Raw genomic sequence first — 15,774 nt, 5'->3', positions numbered from 1 at the left:
ATCACCATGATTTCCCACCTCCCCATTAGACTTGATCTGCCAGTTTGCTGAAACTACCCACATTGGGGACGCTTAGCAATAGAAAGTCTGGAATCTAGGAAAAGGAGGCCGAGGGCTGAGACAAGTGAGAAGACAAAGGGAAGAAGGGAGATTAAAACTAAGGGTTTGAAGGGATGGGAAGTGAAGTAGAGACTAGAGTTGAGGCTGAATGTTAAATCAAAGATTAATTTCTCCTCTCCCTTTGATACTACTTGGAATGGATTGGGGTGGGGTAAAGAGTCCACTTCTTTATAGATACCCAGAGAAGCCTGATATATTATGACTTTCTAAGGTGAGGAAACTACTTGAATGTGATAAAAAAGAAAATAATCCCATTTCAGGTTGAGTTGCCTTGTCCTCCACCCTATGTTTTATTCCTTCTGAAATTATGTCTCTAGTTGACTTCTCAACAACCTGGCAGAGTTGTTATCGGGAATATCCCAGTCCCAGGTGGAAGTTGGACCAGATATCCTCTAAATTATGGTCTCATCTATTCCTGAGATTCCAATATTGTAGCTGTGTCCAAGATGGGCGAAGTGGAGGAGGAATGGAGTCCTGTAAAGACCATGAATGGGCTGCACTGTTGGATGATGGTGCACTCTGCGAAGAGATTAGGAACCACTGACTGGAGTTGTAGAAGCTGAATTTAAATCCTTCCTTTGATGCTTAATATCTGTTCAAGTTAAGTCTCTTAAGAACTCTGGGTCTTCCTTTCTTGTGTAAAATAGAAATAGTGTGGACTTGATGGTTTCTGAAGTTTCTTATGGTTCTAGATCTATAATCCTATAAGTTTCAGTCTTGGAAGAAGAGACAAAAAAAGGGATTTATTTAGTCCAGTTCTCAGAGGCCAGGTTATGATCCTGGGGGGAAAAAATCAATCTGAGGATAGAGCTCCCTCTCCTGGTCTCAGGATAGGGTAGCTTTGTCCACTTTGTCCAGCTTTACCATTTTCTCTCAGTCAAATCTTGAGAAAACTATTATACTTAATCTGGAGAGAGTATGAGAGAAGACCATCACTTAGCAAACACTTTTAGGATATCTCATTTCTTTCTTTCTTTGAAATGATCTAAAACAAACATTCTTTGACTAACTCCTGGATATAAATATGGGCCTTGGATAACTCAGAAAAGCAATTTGTAGTGGGGTGGTGAAGGTGAATGGACCTTAGACTGAAATTCAGAAAATCTGAATTAGAATCTTTGAGTTTAATAAGCAAGTATAAGGGGTAATGTTGTAAAAAATTACCCTGGCATGGGTTCTGTCAATACAAAGTTATTATTAAATAAAATAAAATTAAAATTTTAAAAAAAAGAATCTTTGAGTTTAGAAATAAGGACGAGGAAACTGAGGTAGATAAGCTTAAGTGGTTAAGACATTAAGTGACTTACTCAGCATTACACAATTTATGTGTTTTAGGGCTTCTCAGTGTATACCTATTGAACTTGGTTAGTCCTTCAGCAACATATCTTGGTCCGTACTGAATAAGCCAATCTGACTTTGAGGGACCAGATTGTTGTCATCATTCCACTGAAATTGGGACCACTCACTGGGAACAGAATGCTTCAAGGGAAAGAGCTAAACAGAAAACTCTGGCCAAAGGGTGCCTTCTTTCCCTCACTGCTCCCTCATTCCTTTGCTGGGTTTCCTTCTTTAGTCTTAAAAAAAAAAAAAAAAAAAAAAAAAAAACTAGCAGGTGTCTCCAGCTGGCCCACTACAGCCCAATTGCCTTCCCCAAATAGTAAATTCTTTATTTCCATTTTGGCAATCTCCTGACCTGGTCCCTCACCTCCCTCAGGGCCAATTTTTGTATCTCATTCCCCCAGGGCCTGGGATAGCTGTATTCCACTTTAGGTGTCAGCTGATAAGAAGGCCAGACCTCTTTCAGAACTATTTGTATTCTCAAAGGGATTTCCACAGAGGAGAAAACTTTCAAAGACAGAAGTTCTTAACATTTTTTTTGGTAACAGGTGAAGCGTAGGGACCCTTCTCAAAACAACTCTTTTTAAAGAATAAGATATGATGAATTCCTATAAGCATGTGCTCATGACCTAGGTTTATGGGCACACTTCTATGCATATGTTTATTTTGCTTTCTATGTGTAAATGTTTATGATTAGCAATAAAAAAAAGAAAGAAAGAAAAGATGAATGCAAAAAGGCTGCTATAGACCAAAACCTATAATGAATATTGACATTAAATATTGAATAAAATATTGGCAAAGAAGTTACATCAACTTATTAAATAATAATAAAAAAAATCATTGGATAGAGAACCAATTGCTTTGAAATAGTTATCAAAATAGTAGAAGTAAGAATTGGTTTAAGAACACTTACTATACACCGAGGCAAGCATGTGAAGCACTAAAGGTCCATTTTCCAGGGTCCTTCAGATTTCCCTGGTAAGATATTCTATTCCCTCAGCCTCTGGGTTATAGGGCCGCTCCTGCGCTGGGTAGGAAATTCCAGGGTTTCTCTCGGCAGCTGCCATGTCTGCTTCCCAAGACAGAGGTGAGGTGCTCACCATGAGCTCTGTCAGCTCCAAGCTTCAAAGTGACACCGACTTTGACACCCCTAATGGAACTGGGAAACTGTGGCAGGGAAAGATATGAGCAATTACCTCCCTAGAGCTTGGCTGTTTTTGTTATTCCAAAATCCCTGCTAGGAGACCAACTGGCGAGTGCATATGTGGATGTATGTTCCGCCTGTGTTTTCAGAGGTTAAGAGCATTTCAAACATGAAGAGTTGTGATCTTTGATCTGCCCGATCTTTTGAGTGTCGGGCTTCCTCCTGAAGAGAAATGGTGACCTCTCCAACCCTCCCTGAAGGCCAGAAAGACTGCCCTGTATTTCAGCTTGCCAACCCATGGCAGGCTTGAATTGTTTCAGCCCCAGGGCCTTCTCCTGAAGAATGGCTGTGTGCAACATGAAATCCCTAGGGCTTCTGCCCAGTATACCATGCTGGGTCAACTCTGTGTGGCCTTCTGTTGTGACTCAGAGGGCTCTCTGAATGAACAGCCCTCTGGTTAGTCTGGGCCTAGACTATTTCTTTACCAACCGCACTTCTAACCTTCAGCTCTTCCAAATTGCTTTGCCATTTCATCCATCTGTGAGAGAGGTAGAGCAATAATTATTGTCCTCATGTGGCAATTCATGTGACCTCTTGGGGACTCAGTTTCCACATCTGTAAAAATGAGGTAATTAATTTAAATCAGAAATTCTCTTTTTGGCAGTAAGGTGAAGCCTATGGACTTTGTTTTAAAATATATGCAATAAAATACATTAAACTACAAAGAAAATGAACTGTATTGAAATAGTTATCGACATATGTGTATATATTTACACACACATTACAAATATACAAATAATCATACAAGAACACTTATTTTCCTTCCCATATTTACTTATTATTTATATATATATTTGGACTAAGTGAAAGAAGAAATTCTTCGTCTCAATTGCTATCTAGCTTTAATCATTGAAAGGATATGGCCTGAGTGAAACTGAGATCTGTTGAAGATGTTAACTTAAAAAGACCAAGGTCTCCCATTGCATCCAGGCCCATCTGCAGTCATTCTGGACCCGAGTAGCTCTGGAGGGGAAAATGAGGCAGGGGACTTTGCACAGCCCTTCCTCACTTAAGTCCATTTTATTTGCAATGTTATGGCATCACATGGTCTTATTTGAAAATGAAGGACAGGGGCAGCTAGGATAGAGCATCAACCCTGAAGTCAGGAGGACCTGAGTTCAAATCTGACCTCAGACACAACATTTCCTAGCTGTGTGACCCTGGGCAAGTCACTTAACCCCAACTGCCTTGGGGTAGGGGGGAAAGAGAGTGAGAAAATGGACTAACAACAAAATGTATACATATATAGACATATATATACATATATGTGTGTGTGTGTGTGTGTCTATGTATGTATGTATCTATGGAGAGAGGGGAGGGAAAAAATTAACTTATCCATGATCAGATAGCAAACTAATGGTGGAATGATAATTATAATATGGATCTATTAACCTAGTTTCCTCTCTGACTTTTTAATAACTGGAATTTATATCACTCTTTAAGGTTTGGCAAATAGTATTATGATCCTCATAACAACCCTATGAGGTAGATGCTATTACCCCCATTTTATGCATGAGAAAAGTGAGGTTTTAAGGTCAGGCTACACAAATATTATGTGTCTGAGGAAGGATGTCTTTCTGATTTTAACTCTACGGCCACTATTCCCCGCTCTCGCTTTCTATATCTTCCTGGGAAATGAATCTTTTTTGGTTAGGCCAGTCATTAAGGCCAAGATTTAATGGTTCTGGGTTTGTGGTCAGTACTCCCAGTTCTGACCTTTAACTGTGTGACCATGAGCATTTGTTGTTTATCCCTCTCCCTCTGTTTCCTCATCTTTGAAAAAGGGACAATAACATTTGCAATCTTTATAGAGTTGCTGTGAGGTGATTTTTTTAAAAATGGTTTTTATTGTTGTTTGTTATTTTTTCACATTTTAATGGTATTTTTCCAAATATATGCAGAATTTTCAATATTCACCTTTGCAAAACCTTGTGTTCCAAATTTTTCTCCCCCTCCCCCGGCAAGGCAGCAAGCAATTTGATATGGGTTAAACTAGTGTGTTATTCTTCTAAACTATTTCTATATTTGTCATGCTGCACAAGAAAAATCAGATCAAAAGGGAAAACTAAAAACTCAAGAAAGGAAAAAAAAAACCCAAGCAAACAAAACAACAACAAAAAAAGTGAAAATACTATGCTTTGATCCACATTCAGTCTCCACAATTCATATTCTCTGGAAGCAGATGGCACTTTCCATTCCAAGTCAATTGAAATTCCCTTGAATCACCTCCTTGTTGCAAAGAGCCAAGAAATGTGATTTGTAAACCCCACTGCACTATGTAAATGTGATTAATTATCATTAGCTGCTCTTCCATTCTTCCTGCTCCAGTGTGTTACCTTATTCCTTGCCTCCTCTCTGCCCTGTACAACTCACTTCGCCTATCTCAATCTTTTTCTCCTTTGCAAAATGGCAGATTTATCATGAAATAATTTCTCAGATCCTTTCCATTTCCAATCCTATGATCCTACTCTTATAGCTCTTCTTAGGTTGATCTCCCAGAGGCAAAATGCCTCGGCTACGGAAAAAATACAAAATGGTCCTCTGAAAATTGAACTTTGAAAATCAAGGGAATAAAAAGTTTGTAGAGTCCCCCAAGGAAAATTTCAGAAAATTAGGCTTTTCTATACTGGAAATATATGCATTTAAGTGGTATATTGGGCAGAGAACTAGGCCTGGAGTCAGGAAAATCAAAGTTCAAATCCAGCCTCAAAAACTTACTAGCTATATGACTCTGGGAAAGTCATTACCTCTATCTGCTCCATTTTCCCTAGCTGTAAGATAGGCATAAGAATGGCACTTAGCTTCCAGGTTTGCTATGAAGATCAAATGAAAATCAAGACCAAATGAAATCAAATGATTATAAAGTGCTTAGCACAGTGCCTGGCACAGAGTAGGTATTATATCAATGTTATATAATATTTTTAAATGCCTGTTTCCTTCCATACTTCCTAAAAAGACAGAGGATGTAGCAAAGAAGGGTCCCTCTGACTTGTCTTTTCTTCTCCATGTACATTTCCCATTGTCTTCTGCATTTTGAGAATCCCAGAGTTCCATAAATACTTAACCCTAGGGCAAAGGGCTTCTCCTGGCCATTTTGGAAGGTTTATTTGAAACAGATAATGTCCATAAAGAAAGTATTTGGTATAACCTTAAAGGTCTTGAAAATACTATTAACTTCCCCTATGCTGTGCTTCCAGCTTCCCATCCTGGAACTTTCTTCAGTTTCTTTTCCTTCCAATTGAGACCAACATAGCCTAAACTACAGGGCACCTGAACTGTTGCTTTACCAACCAACCCTTTATATTCCTCAGTCTTTGAAGAAAACTTCCTATCCATCTCCTATGCATCAGCCACTGGCTCACTGATGCCCGAGATTCCTTTAAATGTTGAATGGCAGACCACTTCAGGCAGCAGATGCAAGATATCTGAAGTAAACCTCACCTCACCCCTCACTTCAGGGGAGCTCAGCTGAAGCATAAATACAGATTCATTCCCTAGAGCAGAATTTGACCAGGGGATGGAAGAGGAGTCCAGAAGACACAAGATGCTGAAGAAGAGTCATCACTATTTAGGATCTCGGGTTCTAAAAGTTGCCTAGCCTAACTCCACATTTTATAGAGAAGGAAACTGAGGTTCAGAGAATGATAGTGATTTGTCTTAAGCTACAAAGCTAGGAGGCCAAGGGAGGATTTGAACTGATGCCGTTTCATTTCAAATCCAGGGCTTATGGCATTACATCAGTTTTGCCATGGGCTGCATATTCTTGGTTACAACCACTTCTTTGTTATTGTTGGGGATAGAGATAGGGTGTTGGCAGTGGTAGAGCGGAAAAACCCTACAATTTAAAATGCATAGCAAGAAAAACAAAAACAAAAAGTGAAGCCCTTTGAGAATTTTTTCCCCTAGAGCATGAATTTTCTCAGGCTCTGCTCCAGCATGAGTGTTGAGCGCCATGTTGTCTCCCTTTCATTGTCCCCTCTTTCCATTCTTCCCTCACCCTTCTCCCCTGCATTTGGGGCCAACCTATCTCAAAGTTATTTATTTATTTTTATCTTCCTCTTTGGGAGTGATTTTTCTTTTTTGCTAATAAGCGATAAGCTAAATCTCCAGAGCTGTGAGAAGTCTGAGACTTGAGAACTTTTTAACCAAACAGTGTGACAAAGAAAAAAAAAAGTTCTCTATGAAATGAAAAGGTTGTAAATGAGCTCTTAATGGAAGGGTCTCAACATTATAAGGATGACACTCTGGCTATGTGACCTTGGGTGTGACACTTACCCATTCTGGGTTTAGGATTCCTCCTGCTATTAGATCAAAGGATTGGACTATTTACCTCTCATGCCCTTTCCAGCTTTGAATCTGATGATTCTGTGAGTTCTAGATCTTTTCTAGTTGCTCAAGTGAACAAAAAGGGTTCTAGGTGTCCTTGAGGCTTCTAGAGCCATCCAGGATCAAGCAGTTCCAATTTCTTATTTATTTATTTATTTTTTGGCAAGGTAATTGAGGTTTAGTGACTTGCTCAGGCTGGAAAGTGTTAAGTGTCCGAAGATGTATTTGAACTTGGGTCTATCTGGACTCCAGGATCTGTCTTCTATCCACTGTGCTATCTAGTTGCCCACCCCCATCCCCAATTTTTCAATACTATAGTGAAAAATCTTCAGTGTAATTTTACAAGGGCATCAGGAAATGCCTGGGGTCCTTTTTCGGTCTTCCTTGAAGAGTTTCGCCTGTGATTTCATAGATCCATGCATAAAGCCATTTGAGGTCTTGGCTATACTTTGTTCCTTTTTTGGAGCAGTTTTGTCAAGGCAACAGAAGCAGGGTTGGAAACTGTGAAGTTGGCAGTGTTTGTCCTCAGGTACCTCAGCCTCTCTTTCCCCAGCACTTCTCTCTCTCTCTCTTTCTTGATGATTCCCTACACTCTGCTGTTTTCACTGGGGAATGAGAATCCTTTTCTTTTTCCTCCCAATCAAAACCAACTCTCAGAGAGACAACTGAAACTCATTCACACTGATGTATCAGTAGCTGATAACAGCTTACAGCAGGTATCGATAATTTGACAAGCATTTGCTAAAATTGACTTAGTGACTCAGGTGCTGAGGGTAAAGGGAAATGGGATGTGATTATTGATTTCAAGAGTGTTTAGTAAGGGAGACACCAATAACAAAATTGCAAATCAGACTGAGATAGGTGAGGTACAAACTAAAAAGATTCTGGGAAGGGAAAATCTTGTCCAACTGAGAGTGGAAGAAAGGAGATCTGAGAATTTGTGTAGGTTTTCTTTAGGAAGCAGAACCAGTATTACCCACAATTTGTGGGAATTTGGAAAGGACTTCAACAGATATGTGAGTTACTGTCTTCTGCAAAGAGAGAATAGAACGGGATAAAGCTGGAAAGGTAGGTCCCCAAACACTGAAGAATTATTAGCCAAAGTTCATACAGAAAGGGAGGGATATGATTTGAGGGATGAGATAGGTGTGTGTGTGTGTAGTACACAAACTAATCACAAATTCTAGATCTGTTTCCTCACTAGTAAAGTAGAAGCTTTGAATTGGAAGATCTTCAAGGACTCTTTCTAGTTGTATGAATCTATGATTGTGATTTTTGCATAGAATCCTATCACTTTTGATAATGTAATGGGGAATAACTCTAAAAGAGGCTGGGGTAGGGAGAGAGTACAGATGGAAATAGGGAAGAAATGCTCATGAAAAAGGGATTGAATGCCACTTTGAATACATAGCTGCAGACTGTGGACTTTTGGCTTAAAGTGGTTTTCCTTTCTGCATTTTCATTTTCTTCAACTGACCCAGACTTGATTTAATTAACACTGTAAAGTCCAGCTATGGAATTTCAGGAATCAGCCAGCTGTGAAGAGATGATATTTTGGGGAGGGGTAGAGAGATATTCCCAGAGTCCCTGAAATTATACCCTGTAGGGGCGTCAACCCCCTGCCCTGGGCAGCAGCTGTGATTTGAAGAGCTCTAGAAAGCATCAGTGTGGGTGAAGGCATTTTCCAGGCCATAATCCTGCTATAAAAGCCAGAGCATTATACACTCCCAGATGGAGAATTCTCCTTCCAAGTTTGGGGGCTTGGTTTACTTTCATATGGAGTCAGTCTGTCTTCTGAAAGCCCATGAAATATTTTCCATTCTCGTCAGCCTTCTGAGAACATCTATCACAGGGCAGCTTTATGGAAGAGACTGCTGCCTGAGAAAGAACATACTTTTCCTTCTCATTTTCTCTTTTGTTTTCATTTTTAAAATTTAGTATTTATTGAGTAGTGTTTATTGAGAGGCAGTACAGTGTGAACAGGGACCTAGGTTTCAGAGTAGGAAGACTTGGATTAGACCTCCTACCTCTGACACATTCTGACTGAGTGATTCTGGGCAATTCATATAACTTCCCTCAGTACTAAGTGACTTACTAAGACTGTACTAAGAAGGTGCCGACTTTCATAGGAAGAAGGTGTTCCCTCACTGGGAACACCTACTGTGGGCTCAGTACATTATGTTAAGTATCATGGTGGTGTGATATCCTAGGCTCAAATTTCCAGACTCAAAGGAAAGTATGTTACACATACTGTAATAATAATTCATGAAATAAGTCTGTGTCTGATAAAAAATACTGGTAGCTAGGGAAGTTAAGTAGTTAAGGGAAGACTTCATGGAGAAGGTGAAATTTAGGCTGAATTCCAGAGAATTCTTAGGTTGCTACAATAGGGAAAACTTTACAGATAATCTACTTTGCTTCACTCAGATTAATTTCTTGGAAGTCAAAGATTTGGAGTGGCTTAACTGATATAACAGGGCAAGAAAATAGCAGAGATGAGACTTGGAACCCAAGCGTCTTGGATCCCTGTCCAAAATTCAATCAACCAAACACTAAGCATTTCATAAGTGCCTACTATGTGCCCAGGCATTATAGATATGAAAACAGAAATGTAAACAGTTTCTGCTTTTAGGAGCTATTGCCAAACAGATATAATTAAGTATGACTATGTAGAAAGTATACATTTTTCTCATGTAGTCCCCTGCTATCTCCCACAGTGTGACCTTGAAGGATGAGTAGGATTTTGATGAAAAAATGGCATTATAGGCAAGAGGAGCGGTGGTGGTAGTAGGGAAGGTAGAGGATAGAAAGCTCTAGGTAGAAAGCCAGTCTCACTAAAGCAACAAACATGAGTATCAATCAATGGACTTCAGAAAATCATGGGAAAGTGAGTTACAAGACTTTGGAACACCAGGTAAAGGAATTTAGATATTTTAATGCTAAAATAAAGCCTTGTATGTTTACACCTCGATACATCATACATATTAAATGTGTAATTTTCCTCACTCTGACTTTTTAGAGCAGTAAATCTTAACACCTCTGAACAAATGACAAAAGTAATTGAAAGGAATGTTAAATTTCAGTGAGAAAGTAATGAAAATTAAGACTATTTTTTGTGTACAAGTTGACAGACCCCAAGGATTTAACCTTTGGGGGCCATGATTCTCATGTTAAGAATCCTTGATTTAGAGCCATAATCCAGTCACAAATCCAGTTTAGTCCTTGACATTTTATTTCTGCAACTAGTCCCTCAACCCTATTCAAAAAATATTTTACTTTTGGGTAGCTATTATGACATTTCCAAAGTACTTCAACTTTTAGATACCTACATCCTCTCGATCCTCTTGTAAGATGAACAAAGTAGTCATTTTATCTATATTAAAAAGCAGAAGAAACTAAAGCCCAGAGAGCCAAGTAATTTGCCTAAAATCACACAGCTAATTAATAGCAGGACCAGAATTAGAAGCAAGATCTCTTGTCTCCTAGCCTTGTGTTTATCCCCCCTAGACCACACAACCTGACAATACTTCTATATCAATTCTATCTTCTCTCCCTTTTCCCCCAGTTATTTTTTGAAGAAATTCAGTAATCTTAGTAAGTGTAAAATTCCAGGCCAGAAGATTCCTCCCATTTACCCTTTATTTATGTTTCTTTCTCCCATATAATTGGAGCTAAGTGAGAATTTCCAGGGCTGTAATAAGATAGGTCTCCTTTTAGGATATTTCCCTTGCTTCATTCAGATGCTTTCTAATTCTCAAAAATCTGATGGCTTAAAGGGGGATGGGGGAGGGGAATGCAAACTCACAACTTGGGAGCTCCATTTCCAAACATTTTGCTATTGTCAAGTCAACATATGGGAGCAGTGTTTGCTTTCTGTGGTAGTATCTGTCCTGCACTAAAATGCCTCATTTTCCATTAGCAATAAAGCAAACTCTTTGTAAAGGAGAATTTACCCACATGGTGTGGTAGGGAAAGTGCCAGATTTTCAGCGAAGAAAACTAAGTTCAATTCTTGGTCTCACCACTTATTGTCAATATGACCTTGGGCTAGATATTTCGCTTTTCTGGGACTTCCTTTCCTCATCAGAAAACAAAGAACATGTACTAAAAGAGCCCCAAGCTTCCTCTTTCAAACTTAATGTATAATAATTCCTCATCAAGCTTGTTATATGAGAATTTCAACATGCAGTGATAAAGGTGGAAATATTTAGAAGAATTACACATTTAACTTATATTGAATAACTTGGTGTCTAGGGGAAGGGGGGGAGAAAAATTTGGAACACAAAATTTTGCAAGGGTGAATATTGAAAACTATCTTTGCATGTATTTTGAAAATAAAAAGCTATCATTTAAAAAAAAGAATGTTAGATGCATAAAAACCTTAGAATTTATCCCATCTTATTTTACAGGTGAGGAGACTGAAGCAATTTAGTATAAATGTGTTCATAGCAAATAATGCTTTTAAAAAATAGATAAGGGGCAGGTAGGTGGTGCAGTGGATAGAGCACCAGCCCTGAAGTCAGAAGGACCTGAGTTCAACTATGACCTCAGACACATTACACTTCTTAGCTGTATGACCCCCCCCCCCCTTAATCCCACTTGCCTTAGGAAAAAAAAGATGACTCATATGGAGATATTTTGTATGATTACATATGTATAACCTATGTCAGATAGCAGAAGGAAGAATAGAATCTAGATTTCAAGACTTTAAAAAAATCTGTAAAAATTGTTTTTACATGTAATTGGGGGGAAAATAAAATATTATTTAAAAAATAGATACTTAAAACTTCCCAGTGTCTAGAACAAATACGTTTAGACATAGTGGTGCTCAAAAAATGTCAAATTTGAATCAAATTTATAGGACACAGTTTTATTTGGGGAGATATATTATCAGAAAAACAATCTGATTTAAGGCTATTTAAAAAAATGAATTCAAAGCCATATGGGTAATAAGTGTTTGAATCAAGAGTAATACTCAATACTTCAGATGTCAAATCCAGGGCTCTTTCTATTATAACCTATTACCTCGTGGGAAGATCTCTGGATGGATATCAAGATACTTTGGTTCTCCCATGAAATCACTGTATTTCCTTTTCTGTAAAATGAAAGACTAGATGGTGTCTAGTTTGTCTTCAAGCTCTGAGTCTGTGATTTTTTTTCCCCCAAAAGGTAACCAAAGTACAAGGGAAGAGTATGAGGTAGAACACCCCACTCCAATATATTCCTTCTTACCTTGGTGCCCTTGGATAAGGCAATTTCCCTCCACCCCTCCCTTTGTCATCTGTAAAATAACCAAACTGCCAGGGCTCTTTCTATTATAACCTATTGCCTCATGGGAAGATCTCTGGATGGATATCAAGATCCCTGAAGTCTCTCCCAGATCAGTGGTGGGTTTTGTCTGAGCTTTGTTTCCTTCCCTGATCACTATAGACAGTGCTAGCTGTGCTGGCTGCTCACTGGGAGGATCCCTTCAGATAATGTATGTGTAGTGCTTTGTAAACTTCAGCTGTTCCTGCTTGCCATAAAGATGGGCGACGTGTACCTTGCTTCCTAGTTAGGGCCACTATTCTTCTTAAATGCCACTTCAGCAGCATTTGCTTTCACATTATGAACCTGCTAATTACTTATATAAATGATTCTTTGCTCTTTGATTACGGCACTTATGAGATTCTCTGAGATATATAGCTAAGCTCCCCCATTCCTGGCCCCATCAACAGCCTCCATTTAGAAACCTGAAAGTAATCAGTCTCTGTTTCTTTCCCAGAGTCCTCTCACTCCGATGTTTTACTATCTCATTGGCCTTCTATGCTCTTCCTTCTTTCCTTTTGCTGCCTTCCCCATCCCTACCTCAACTCAAATTAGGGCCCATTCTGAAGCTCTTGGCTGGCTATTGTTCCAGGGCATGACGAAGGTTGGTGACATCCCCCAAGACAGCTTCATTCTAGCAAGCCCGGATTCCAGAACTCAGAGAGAGCATTCCTGGAAAAGTTAAAACTCAGGAATTTTTCACTGAAAGCCTACAGCTAGAGCCCTTTTAATAGAACTGACCACCTCTTAAAAGAGAGTTAGGGCTTCCTCTAAAACTGTGAAGTCCAAATAAATGTTTACTAAATGCCTACTATGTGGACATTTCTCAAAGTGACAGCAAATCACCACTGCCAGGGAAACAGACTGGCTTGTGGGAGGGAGGGAGAGGCTGCAGCAGTAAATTTTTTTTTGCCCTTAGACATGAGGGATCAATCAACAAGCAAATGCTTGTTGATAAATGTTACTTATGTGCCAGTCACTATGTTTGTCTTATTATAGTCTTTGCACCTGCAGTCCCTTAAAGTGGGATTATTGGTGAAGCCTTCCGTGTGGGTGAAGCTGTATTCTACTGGTGGGTATAATTTCAAAGAAGGTTCATTTCTACCAAATAACTTCTCAACTCTGGTTTAAACGAAATGTTCTCCTAGGGCAGGAGCTATGTACAGATAAGTAAAAATCTTGTAAAACACATTGAGTTGGAAATAACCTTACAGATCACTTACCCTGACTTAACATTTTATGAATGTGGAATCTAAGGCCCAGAGGAATAAAGTGACTTATTAAGTTCTCCCAAGAGATAAAAAACAAAGTCTGGATTGGAATTCAGGTTCCCTAAGTCCATCTCATAATCCATCAACTATATTGTCCTATATTTTAAATCAGAATTTTTCTTAAGAACAAGTAAGGGAATGGTACTGGGGAATATTAGAAAAGACCAGGTCATAAGAGAGGAATTGAAGGGAGAAAAGCAAGAAAAAAGGGCAGGTTAAGTCTTTGGGAAGTATTTCACATACTCAGGGAAGCAGAAAGTGAGGCAAAAATTGATGGCTAAGAGGCAAGAAAACTGAGTTTTGTTTCCAACTTTATTTGATTTTTGAAATTGGTCAAGTCACTTAATTTTTCAGATCTCATTTTATTCATTATACAACGAAGACAGGGAGAAGGACAGTTAATTTTCAAGGTCTCTTCTGCATCTTATAGTCTGTGATCCTACTTTAAAATTTTAGGAGAAATTTTCCCAAAAACAAAAGAAATGAAGTTACATTAGTTTATCTTTATGATCCCTTCTTTTTTCTATAATCCTTGAAAGGGGAAACAGGAATGTAGTCAATTCACCCATATAGTGCTTGTGACAAATGAAAGTTAGTGTTAGGACAATTCATAGAAAACTTTCTTTTCTCTGATAGGAGTACATTTAGGGAATTCTGAGAGAAGGTAATCAGTGTAAAAATTATATACCACTTATTTGGAAATCACTGGCAAACCCAACCATCCAGCAAATGGTTTGGAAGTTAGAAATAAGTTGTTGTTTTTAAAGGCCCTGAGTTGAAGAAAAAAGATGTCAGGAAGTTCATGTTCCAAAATTCATGTAGATTTATTTATTGGGAAGAAGCTCTCAACTCATTCAGAGTTTATTGATTTTTTCAATTCACAAGTACTTCTAAGTGCTCATCTAAGACTGGTGGCATTCCCCAAAACAGCCTTTTGAAAAAGTGATCCTGGAGATCCTGGATCCCAGTGAAAAGAATCCTCGATTTGGACTGGGGAGACTTCAGTTTGAGTTTGGGTTATACCACAAGTTAACAGAGCCTCTAGCTGCCCTTCCCTTTAACTCTCTGCTTCTAATCTACCATGAGCTAGTTTCATAGTATACAGAATAATTCATGACTAACAGTTGTGTAGTGCTTTAACACTTTGACAGCACAAAATATTTTCCTCATTATAAGTGAGGAAAATGTGGCCTTAAAGAGAGAAAGTAGCTTCCTTAAAGTCAAATCTCAGCAGAACAAGGACGAGTCTCCTGCCTCCTAGTGCAGTGTTCTTAATGTTATACCATACTGCCCAGGGAAATAAGTGATACTGGAAGGTCAACCTTGGCCTTGCCCTCCCACAATTATTCCCCTGGCGTCTTATCAGAGATAGAATTCTAGGAGTCAGGGAACCCTGAGGATGATTCAGGGGCTCCATTCTTAAGGAATGATATCTTCCAGATTCATTAAACCTCAGCATTAGAAAATACCTTTAAGGTCATCTACCTGGGCTACCTGCTTGTGAATCCCCTCTTTTAGTAATGGGTCAAGAACTTGAGCTATTCTTGCAACCAATGTGTTTTCTGAAGTGAGAATTCTGGGAGAGAAGGACAGGAATCAGGAAATGGCTGGGGTAAATTATAGTTCATCTCATACAAAAAAAAAAAAGCTCACTATTTCTGGCAGCTCTGGGCAATGGAGATGATGTATCATTAAACTGTTTCTCTGGCTGCCTTGGGTGTTTCAGATGGGGTTTTATGTTTGATTTTCAAGTGCTTGTCATGGATACAGATGACCATATATTCTTCCCACCTCAGTACCCTCCAAAATTAACACCCCCTGCCAACATTCAAAGCCTCAGAAAAAGATAAACGAGAACCATAGGATATTAGAACTGAATGGCAACTTAGAAATCAATTAACCTAACTCCCTCATTTTACAGATGAAGGTACTGTGACCCAGAGAGGGGAAGGTCACACAGTTTGGGATTTCAGGATAAGTCAGAACCCTGGAGACTATCTAGTCTAATCCTCTGTTTTACAAATAGGGAAACTGAGGCCCATTGAGCTGAAGTCATTTGTTGAAAGCCTAATAGTTTAAGGCTGATGAATCAAGCACCATTTCCCAGATTTCATCTTCTACTTCTTGAGACCTGAACTAAGTAGAGTTTTCCCTTGTTCTTTTGGCAGATGAGAAAATGGGGGCGGGAAAGATAAAGAGATTTGATTGA

General features: G+C 38.9%; 1 protein-coding gene across 3 annotated transcripts in view; it reads left to right on the top strand.

The window, feature by feature from the left end:
- The window catches only part of ARK2C (arkadia (RNF111) C-terminal like ring finger ubiquitin ligase 2C), a 161,007-nt gene that overhangs the window by 68,363 nt on the left and 76,870 nt on the right, over positions 1-15,774 (top strand). The window contains exon 1 of one of the 3 annotated variants that reach the window (XM_051969669.1): positions 7,865-8,056. The exons of the other annotated variants lie outside the window; for them this stretch is intronic. The gene's annotated coding sequence lies outside the window, so the exon portion shown is untranslated. Of the gene's footprint in view, positions 1-7,864; positions 8,057-15,774 lie in introns of those variants that run through there. 3 annotated transcript variants of the gene reach the window in all.

The sequence above is a fragment of the Antechinus flavipes genome, chromosome 1 (assembly GCF_016432865.1).
Source record: "Antechinus flavipes isolate AdamAnt ecotype Samford, QLD, Australia chromosome 1, AdamAnt_v2, whole genome shotgun sequence".
Classification (NCBI taxonomy): Eukaryota; Metazoa; Chordata; class Mammalia; order Dasyuromorphia; family Dasyuridae; genus Antechinus; species Antechinus flavipes.
This window is presented reverse-complemented; position numbering and strand designations above follow the sequence as displayed.